The sequence below is a fragment of the Amphiprion ocellaris genome, chromosome 11 (assembly GCF_022539595.1).
Source record: "Amphiprion ocellaris isolate individual 3 ecotype Okinawa chromosome 11, ASM2253959v1, whole genome shotgun sequence".
In the NCBI taxonomy this organism is placed as follows: Eukaryota; Metazoa; Chordata; class Actinopteri; family Pomacentridae; genus Amphiprion; species Amphiprion ocellaris.
The window spans coordinates 35,821,657-35,832,541 of NC_072776.1; the positions used below are offsets into that span (position 1 = coordinate 35,821,657).

At 39.4% G+C, this 10,885-nt stretch overlaps 1 long non-coding RNA gene across 1 annotated transcript; it reads right to left on the minus strand.

Annotated features, from left to right (window-relative positions):
* Positions 1 to 1,385: 1,385 nt before the first annotated feature.
* On the minus strand, positions 1,386 to 2,932 carry LOC118471833 (uncharacterized). Its single transcript, XR_004849176.2, has 3 exons — positions 2,752 to 2,932; positions 2,606 to 2,669; positions 1,386 to 1,894 (listed from the first exon to the last, which is right to left on the minus strand). It is a non-coding gene; the product is annotated as an uncharacterized LOC118471833 (long non-coding RNA).
* Positions 2,933 to 10,885: the final 7,953 nt, after the last annotated feature.

The window sequence follows — 10,885 nt, forward strand, 5'->3', positions numbered from 1 at the left end:
CTGAGGACCAAAATAATAAATAAAACAAAACTAAAAATAATTCAGATCTACCGTCGGTCGGTCACGTGATCTACGTAGACGTCCCTCACTGCTCTGAGGGGTCCAGATGTTCCCTGTAGCTCTGCGCTAGCGCCGCTAGTCTAGAAACCGGAGACCCGAGGGAGGACATGAACAACTGATGGTCCTGATGGAGAGGAGGTTCTGCAGCGGGATTCGTTTATGTACGGTGTATTTTTGCAAGATGACTGATGAAGTGAGCATCCTGTGTGTGTGTGTCTGACTCTGCACACACACCTGTCATCAGTTCTAGCCGCTAGTTAACCACACAGCTGCTGAGAGGATAAAGTCTGCCAGGCTTCTTTTTGTTTCTGTATGTTTCTGTTGTCATGGGCAAAGTGCATCAGAGAGATGTATTATTTTACTGTCAGTGAGTTGCAGTGTGTTTCCTGTTTCTAGAGGCAATGAGACAGAGGTTATGTTATTTCACTGAAACTACGTACATGCATTTTCACATAATTTTGGACTATTGCAGTATAAATACAATAACAATAATAATTAGATGAATTTGAATTGTTTTTCTCTCAACCTCTCATTAAAAGATATCAGTACTATATAGTACTACTATAATATGCATAAATATATAACATTTAGAACCTTGCTGTCTTGCACAAAGTGGATAGTCAAACTGAATAAAAGTACAAATACATTTAAATACATGATTTCTATATCATTTAATTTTTTTTTTAAACTTACTATTAGCACTACGAATAATAAAGGGCAGATTATGAATCAGCACCATGGAGCAAATCCGTGACTACAGTACATGTCTGGAAAAGGTATGAAATTTAAAAACAATGGGGGCCACATCAGGGCTTGAACCACTGACCTCCTGATCAATAGTCCACAGACTTAACCATTGCACCACTCTTTCCATGTTGTATTCTATATGAATATGGGTTGCTACAATTCAGCCAGTTTTATTGTCAGGTATGTTTCTGGATGGCGTTTCAAATTCGTGCTCCATGTGCCCCCTTTTAACTTTGACAAACTCCATATATATATATATATATATATATATATATATATATATATATATATATATATATATATATATATATATATATATATATATATATATTGTTACGCTGACGACCCTCAATTGTATTTATCTATGAAGCCAGATGAAACTAATCAGCTAGCCAGACTGCAAGATTGTCTTAAGGACATAAAGACCTGGATGACCTATAATTTCCTACTACTAAATTCAGACCAGTGTAACGCCCTAGGGGCTAGGGAACTGACTGCAAGTAGATGTTATAATAAGTGATCAGACCAGGTTCGTCTGCTGGAGCCAAAGGGTATGAAAAATGGACAGACACGGTTGATTTAAGTATCGTAGATGTATTTTTTCAGAATTTGTAATTGGATTTGCATATAAATAAAAGGTATTATATAATAACCAGAGTAATAATAACAATAGTAAGGGTGAAATAGTATGAGGTATGTATAATATAAATATATAGATAATAAACAGGTATAATCAATTAATATAGTATAATATAATATTAGTTATGGTATTAATATTATATTATGTATATTAATTAATAAACAAAAACCAATACAGTTCGAAAGTTCAACACCAAACAAAAGATCACCAGGTCGGGAATTGCAGTTCAAAGTTCAGTTCAAAGCCTCCTTTTGAGAGGTTCGGAATTCAAAGTCTTTTTTTCAGTTCAGTGTCCATGAACAAAACAATCCTTGATCCAGGTTCGATGAAACAACAAAAGGTGTCCTACCGCAGCAGGAGGTAGGGGACGGGATAGCTCGCCATCGAAGAGAATTAATCAGAAGGAAGGGGGGAAAAAAAAAAAAAAAAACCTAAAAAAAAACTGACCTAAAACAGGAGTCAGGAGAAAAAATCCCAATTAGTAAAGCAATAAAATAAACTAAGACAATAAATCAGTAAAAGTAAATTACAAAATAAATAACCAAAATAAATACAGTTTTAAATAACCAGAACCATTGAAATGCTATGATGCACAGCATTTAGATACTCTATTCAATGTGAATAGACATTACATCCATTGATCTAATATGAAGCTTCATTACAAGTTTAATATCTAAATGTGAATTAATTTCAAAGGTGTAAAGTCAAATGTATGAAGTCAAATGTATAAAAGTGCACTTTAAGTTCAAATAGGCCTCGAGCCTTGTGTTAAATTGTATTAAATATACAATTACTTCATTTCAAGTATTGGGAGTATTGTTGCGCAACAGGTCTAAATCTCATTCGTGTGAATGCATCCACATCCATTCAAAACAAAGATGGCTGCGGGGGCACCCGGTTTCAAAAGTAACAAAAAGTGACCTAAAAGTCTAAACTAACAGAAAGTGAGGCACTGCTTTAAGTATCTACAATGTTGCCTACGATTCGGCTGGAGTAGATTAACAAATAAGGCTAGAACTGAAAGAATATGCACATAAATAGCCGCGCTAGCCGGCTGAAGCTACATGCTACGTTAGCATTAACCTAGCTGCAGAGCAGCATTAAGATTTGCGGTATAAACAACCATGAATCACACAACCGCAAGAATCGAGGACTCACCGGTGAGTAGTGCGAACACGAGGGGGTTTAATACGAGGATCCGCCGGGATACGGGGAGATGTATCTGCAATTGTTAGGTTTAAAGTCAGCGCAACGCATTGTATTGATAAATCATTTAAAGTAAACTATGCGACGCACGCACTCACCGATCGCCAGAGAGGTAGATAAGAGGATGAGGAGTGCCGTGGAGCTGTTTTAGCCCAATTGCTACTTTTAATCGGAGTTCGGAGCAGTTTTGGAAAGTCAAACAAACGCCAGATACAGCGTGGTGCTGTGACAGGGCTGAGTGCAGAGCAGTGACAGACAGGAAGTGGCGTATGGGACCGGGCAATGTAAAAGGAACTTGGCCGGGAAATTAAGAGCGGCACCGGAAGTGGAGCCCGACATGGCCTGGGTTACACCAGACTGAAGTCATTTTATTTGGCCCCAAACATCTTAGAAAATTGCTTTCAAAGCATATAGTTACTCTGGATGGCATTACATTGGCCTCCAGTACTACTGTGAGGAACCTTGGCGTTATCTTTGACCAGGACATGTCCTTTAACTCGCACATAAAACAAATCTGTAGGACTTCCTTTTTCCACCTGAGAAATATTGTGAAAATCAGGAACATCCTGTCTCAGAGTGATGCAGAAAAACTAGTCCATGCATGCTCAGGAACTTCTAAACCTGCACCATTGAGAGTGTTTTGGCTGGAAGTATCTCCCCCTGGATGGGCAGCAGCACCCAGCAGGACTTCTTGGACCAGAGGAGGATGGTCCGCTGGGCTGAGAACCATCAGAACCACCCTCCCCAACCTGCAGGACATCTACAACAAATGCTGCAGGTTAAAGGCTACCCACCCCAGCCACAGACTGTTCTCTCTGCTGCCACCAGGGCGGCGTTAGCGCTGCCTGAAGGCAAACACAGAGAGGATGAGGAGGAGCTTCTTCCCACAGGCTGTCCTCCTGCTGAACCTGAAACAGTAGACTCAGTAGACAATCAACCTGCAACCTCTGTTCAATATCCATTCACTTTCATTCACTTTCACCTTGTATATATATTATTTACACTATTTCACTTTGATTTATATATTTATTTTGCTAATTTCTATCTGTGTATATATATATATATATATATATATATATATATATATATATATATATATATATATACAGATAGAAATTAGCAAAATAAATATATAAATCATTGAACACAGGCACTCTGGTGGTGGATTTAAGGCATGTGGGGACTACAGCCTGCTGTAAGGAGCGGTTGAAAATGTCCGTAAACACGCCTGCTAGCTGGTCTGCACATGCCTTCAGGACCCGACCCAGCACCCCGTCTAGTCCTGCTGCCTTGGTGATGTTGATTTTCTTCAGTGTTGACCTAACCTGATGTTGTTGCAGGACTCGGGTGGGCAACTGGTTGGTTGGTGCTATGGGTGGGGCTGGTACACCGGTGGATGGGGGTATCGAAGCGTGCGAAAAATGCATTCAGGGCATCTGGGAGCGTGGCGTCGTTGCTGGTTGGTGGTGCGCTGCCTTTGTAGTCAGTTATAGACTTGATGCCTCTCCACATGCTGCGTGAGTCGCTGGTCTTAAAGTGGTTCTCAATGTGCTGCTGGTATTTGCGTTTGGCCTCTCTGATGCCCCTCTTCAGCTCTCTGCAGGAATGGCTGTAGGCCAACCTATCACCTGATTTAAAGGCAGCGTCCCGTGCACTGAGCAGAGATCGCACATCGCTGTCCAGCCATGGCTTCTGGTTGGGGAATACTCTAATGGTCTTGGTGGTTAACACTTTTTCAGTGCAAAAGGCTATGTAGGCTAGAACAGAGGTGGTGTATTCCTCCAAGTCTGTGTCCTGAGTAAACAACTCCCACTCTGTACTTTCAAAACAGTCCTGTAGCTTTGAAGTTGATTCATCATTCCAGACTCGGATAGTTTTAACAGCTGGTTTCATTCTACAGATCAGGGGTCTGTAGGATGGAATCATATACAGAGAGAGATGATCAGATAGTCCCAGGTGTGGAGATGGAGCAGCCCTTATGCTCCAGGGATGTTGGTATAAACCTGATCAAGAATGTTGTCCTCTCTGGTTGGGAAATGCACATTAGCATGTAATTTAGGCAGCACAGTCTTCAATTCAACTTAATTAACGTCTCCTGCCACGATCACAGCTCCCTTTGGATGTGCATTCAGCTGGCTACTGATGGCATCATACACACAAGGACAAAATTGTTGGTACCCCTCGGTTAATGAAAGAAAAACCCACAATGGTCACAGAAATAATTTGAATATGACAAAAGTAATAATAAATAAAAATTCTATGAAAATCAACCAATGAAAATCAGACATTGCTTTTGAACCGTAGTTTAACAGAATTATTTTCAAAAATAAATTCATGAAACAGGCCTGGACAAAAATGATGGTACCCTTAACTTAATATTTTGTTGCACAACCTTTTGAGGCAATCACTGCAATCAAACCATTTGTGTAACTGTCAGTGAGACTTCTGCACCTCTCAGCAGGTATTCTGGTCCACTCCTCATCAGCAGACTGCTCCAGTTGTCTCAGGTTTGAAGGTTCCTTCTCCAGACGCCATGTTTCAGCTCCTTCCACAGATGTTCAATAGGATTTAGATCAGGGCTCATAGAGGCCACTTCAGAATAGTCCAATGTTTTCCTCTTAGCCATTCTTGGCTGTTTTTAGCTGTGTGTGTTTTGGCTCATTATCCTGTTGCAAGACCCATGACCTGCGACTGAGACCAAGCTTTCTGACACTGGGCAGCACATTTCTCTCTAGAATACCTTGATAGTCATGAGATTTCATTGTACCTGCACAGATTCCAGACACCCTGTACCAGATGCAGCAAAGCAGCCCCAGAACATAACAGAACCTCCTCCATGTTCCACAGTAGGGACAGTGTTCTTTTCTTCATATGCTTCATTTCTGCATCTGTGAACATAGAGCTGATGTGCCAAAAAGTTCCAGTTTTGTCTCGTCTGTCCATAGGACATTCTCCCAGAAGCTTTGTGGTTTGTCAACATGCAGTTTGGCAAATTCCAGTCTGGCTTTTTTATCATTTGTTTTCAACAATGGTGTCCTCCTTGGTCGTCTCCCATGAAGTCCACTTTGGTTCAAACAACGACGGATGGTGTGATCTGACACTGATGTACCTTGACCTTGGAATTCACCTTTAATGTCTTTAGAGGTTGTTCTGGGCTCTTTTGTTATCATTCCTATTATCCATCTCTTCCATTTGTCATCAATGTTCCTCCTGAGGCCACGTCCAGGGAGGTTGGCTACAGTCTCATGGATCTTAAATTTCTGAATAATATGTGCAACTGTAGTCACAGGAACATCAAGCTGCTTGGAGATGATCTTATAGCCTTTACCTTTAACATGCTGGTCTATAATTTTCTTTCTAATCTCCTGAGACAAGTCTCTCCTTGGCTTCCTCTGGTCCATGTTTAGTGTGGTACACACCATGTCACCAAACAGCACAGTGACTACTGTAACCCTATAAATAGGCTGACTGACTGATTACAAGTTTGTAGACACCTGTGATGCTAATTAGAGGACACACCTTGATTGAACATGTCCCTATGGTCACATTGTTTTCAGTCTTTTCTAGGGGTACCATCATTGTTGTCCAGTCCTGTTTCATGAGTTCATTTTTTAGAATAATTCTGTTGACCCACATTTCGACAACCTGCCGGCTGACACGTCACGCTGTGAGACGCTTCTGAGGAAGGCGAGAGTTTTCGCCAAAACTATCAAGCAAGGTAATCAAAATCTAAGCATTCTATGTCTGAACAAAAGAACTCAAAACTAATGTACTAACAAGAAGACGTAATGAACGTTTTTGAGATGACCAATCACTTCTCTCCAGCTCCGCCCTCTGAGAATCCTGGTTTCATTTTCTCAGTGCAGAAACCAACAGGTGATGTCACGCTAGCTACGTCCATCTTTATTCTACAGTCTATGGTTCTAACAGACTCAGATTTAATGAGAATAAACCTGATGGAAGGGGATCAAGGACATTTTTTAATAATTATCCTGGGTGATAATCCTATCATTAATATCTAAGATCTATATGTGGAGTTTTACACCTGACAGCAGCTTCAGGTGTTTCAGTCCACACATCAGCTGTTGTTTCCAGGTTAAACATCTACAAAACACCAGAAACCAAGATAAATAAAGAGCAGAGACGGATTTTAATAATCGGACAGTTTATAGAAAACAGAGGGAAGCTGACAGGCAGGAATCAGCCGTCGTACTGCATCAGGAACTGGTATGAAAATCATCAGATTGTCCAACTGTGAAGCTCATTTCTGGTAGAACATTAATAATAATAATAATAATAATAATAATAATAATAATAATAATAATACTGGCAGACAGACGGAGGCTCTGAGGGCAGAAAAACATCAACCAGTCTGATGGAGGTTCAAACAAGCTTCCACTGGTTCTGTACAAAAGCAGGTGGATTCATATCAGTACCTAAAGCTAACACGCTAATGCTACATACACACACACACACACACACACACACACACACACACACACACACACACACACACACACACACACACACACACACACAGGCAGCTTTACAGAGGTTGGAGATATTCTTTAATTTATTGTCAACTAGAAGCTGCTCCAGTTAACTGAACCTGTGTATTCATCCGCAGCTGAAAGTAGTTCCAGAGTCTGGACATTAACCAGAAAGATCAGCTTCTGCTCTGAGACCATTTAGAAAAGTAAAACCTCTGTTTTCTGAAAGCAGTGAAACTAATTCATCAGATCTTTTCACTGCAGAGGAAACAGAAAGCTGAATTATTTCAGGTCTTCATTCACAATAAAACCCTGGAGATGTGAGAACGTTCAGACCCTAAACCTGCTGCTGCTGCTGTCATCTGCTGACAATAAAATGTTCTCAACATCTCCAACCAACAGAAACTCTTCAGACGTCTCCATCAGGCTCAACAACAAAGAGTAAATTCACAGAAACAAACTTCTGGTTCTGAGTCGAGTTGAACAGGAAGTTCCTCTTCACTTTGTTCAGGATTTCAGATTTAAATCTTCTCACTAAAACACAGCAGGAGACACAAACGGACATTTAAATTAAATATAATGTGATAAAACCTTTCAGATGTTTAATATCAGAGAAGAGCAAAACATCCTGCAAATTATCTGATTTAAAAAGCTGGAATTTGTATTTTATTTAAGCAAAAATGACAAAAATAAATGTAAAAAATCTGAACATATTTTTGTAAAATAACTAATCAGGTAATCGACTCATCATTTGAAGATTAATACAATAAAATAAGAAATTAAACCGATGAAACGGCTCAAATAAACTGATTCAAATAATAAAAACATCAAGTTCACATATTTAAACTGCTCATTTTTGGCACCAAAAACCTTAAAATATTTACTTTTAATATAACAGAAAAGCAAAAAAATAATTTTTTTTTAATGTAAATGATCAGATTTAAAAAGCTGGAATTTCTATTTTTGAAGCAAAACTGACAAAAATATATGTTAAAAAAAATCTAAAAATATCCGTAAATGAACTAATCCAGTAATGTAGTCATCATTTTAAGATTAAAATAAGCAAACTAATAAAACAGCTCAAATGTATTCAGTTAATAAAATTTTTAAGTTAACATCTTTAAACTGCTCATTTTGGTAGCAAGAACCTTAAAATATTTAACTTGAATATAATAGAAGAGCAAGAAAAAAAAAACAAAAAAAATGCAAATGATCAGATTTAGGAAGCTTGAGTTTCTATTTTTAAACAAAAACGACAAAAATAAATTTGAAAAATCTAAAAATATTTTTGTAAATTATCCAGTAATCTAGTCATCATTTTAAGATTCATACAATTAAGAAAATAAACCAATGAAACAGCTCAAATTTATTCAATTAACCCTCGTGTCGTCCTGCTTAAAAAATTACATTTTCTGTCAATTAACTGATTAATTATTTCAACGTGAGAAAAACTCATTAAAGCAGCTCAGATGAACATGTTTTAATCTTTAACTCTCTGGAGCTTCACGTGTTTTTCTCAACTCTTCAGGTCCTTTTAGAGGATTTGTGATCTTCATGTTAAATAAATCTGCTGAACCATCTGGACGAGCCAGAACCAGAACCAGAACCAGATGCTGTGTTCTGGTGAACAGATCTTTGAACCTGACGGTGAAATGAAGGACATGAAGGCACACAGAGACGATGGCACACGGCTGGCAGAGCGCTGGAGGACGGTAAGTGCTGGCAGTATCTGTACCATCATGGAACAATAAATACGTGGAGAGCTTCACCAGGTGAGTTTTGGATCTGGCTGCTGATTGGATGGCTGGACGCCCAGGTGTGCTTGCTACTCAACAGGAAGGAGACGGTGGAGTGAAACAGTGCAGGAGGCCGTCGAGGCCACAGGAAAAAATGCATAAATCTGATTCATGACCTCATCTTTCGGTGACATCACCAGCAGGTACACCTCCGTTCCCTTATATGGTCGTTCCTCACCTGACCTGGATCCAGGTCGGTACAGTTCATGTTCACCGTCCACGGAAGAGTCAAACTGGAGAAGTCTGTGGATGCTGCTGCTAGCTAGTTAGCTCTGCTAGCCCCCACTTATAATATTAACAATGTTAGCCGTACCAGCCCCCACTGTTAATGTTAGCTTGATGATGTACTAGCTCCCACTGTTCATGTTAGCTTGTTAGACGTACTAGCCCCCACTGTTAATGTTGCCGATGTTAGCTGTACTAGCTCCCACTGTTCTTGCTAGCGATGTTAGCCGTACTAGCTAATGCTGTTAATGTCAGCAATATAGCCCCCACTGTTCATGTTAGCTGTAGATAGATTAAACCTTTATTGATCCCGCAGCGGGGAAATTTTCGTACCCACTGTTAATGTTAGCAATGTTAGCCGTACTAGCTCGCACTGTTTATGCTAGCGATGGTAGCCGTACTAGCTCCCACTGTTCATGTTAGCAATGTTAGCCATATTAGCTCCCACTGTTCATGTTAGCAATGTTAGCCATATTAGCTCCCACTGTTCATGTGAATTAAAATAGAAACACACATGCGTTACCTAGTTCAGGCTAACACTACGCCAATGTTATTTTTTTGCAGGTTAACACAATGACTAATGTGATGTTTGGGTTAGCAGAGCAGCTGATGTTTTGTTCAGATGCTAAGATTACCTTCTTTAGCCTAGTGTAGCATTTAACATCATCATGTGTGAACTAAATTAGACCAACACAGTGTATCATTCTGCACAAGCTAATGTAGTGATGTTTATAGCTTAGCTTAATGTGAGGTTTTCTTGCTTACATTAACAAAGAAACTAGCATAGCAGAAAACAAGGTCTTGTTCAGGCAAACAAAATGACTGACAAGATGTTGTTTGGGGGGATGTAGCGGCTCACGTCAAGCTGTTTAGGCTAACAAAGTGATTAATGTGATTTTATGTCGGCTAAATTAGCAGCTAACGTTGTATTGTATGAGCTATTAAACTGCTAACATCAAAGTGAGTGATATTAAACATTAGCAGGCTACCATCATTATTCACATTATTCATCTGTGGAAATATAATGTTGTATTAGCGTTAGCATTTTATGAGCTGCTGCTTTTAGGTTTAAATACATGAACTTTATAGAATGATTTGGTTTGTTTATATTGAATCTTGTATTGACAGTCAATGAATTTTAATGGTATCACATGCTAACTTCCTGATATTTAATTCAGTTTTATCGCGCCACTCTCTGGAGAAAATGTTTTGTTAACTAATTAAAAAATGTTAGCATGCTAACATGCTAAATTAAGATGGTGAAGATAGAATAAACATCACAACACCAGTTTGTTCGCACATTAATGTTAGCATTTACAGCTAAGTCTAATGGAATATCCTTACTTTAGCTGGTATTTGGTAAAACTAACCAGATGGTGGCGCTAGAGGGGAAATCAAAGGACCAGTAAGATTCATCCTCAGCGGACCATGAACCAAACATCAGAACACTCAGCAGCAGTAGTTGAGATCCTTCAGTGTGGACCAAGTGGACCGATAGTACTGCTGTGTAGATAGCTCATTAGCATGTTAGCTTATTGGCTGTTCTCTGGACCTTTTCCTGGGAGGAGGCGGGGCCAGGGAACGAAGATGTGCCTGAAGGTTTGTGCTCCTTCCTGGTCAACATCTAAACTACTTCAAACCACTAATTTGTGCTTCGGCTGTTAAACAGTTAAAAAAAGAGTTCTCCACCTGCTCAGGAGAACCTTCAGGACACATTAATC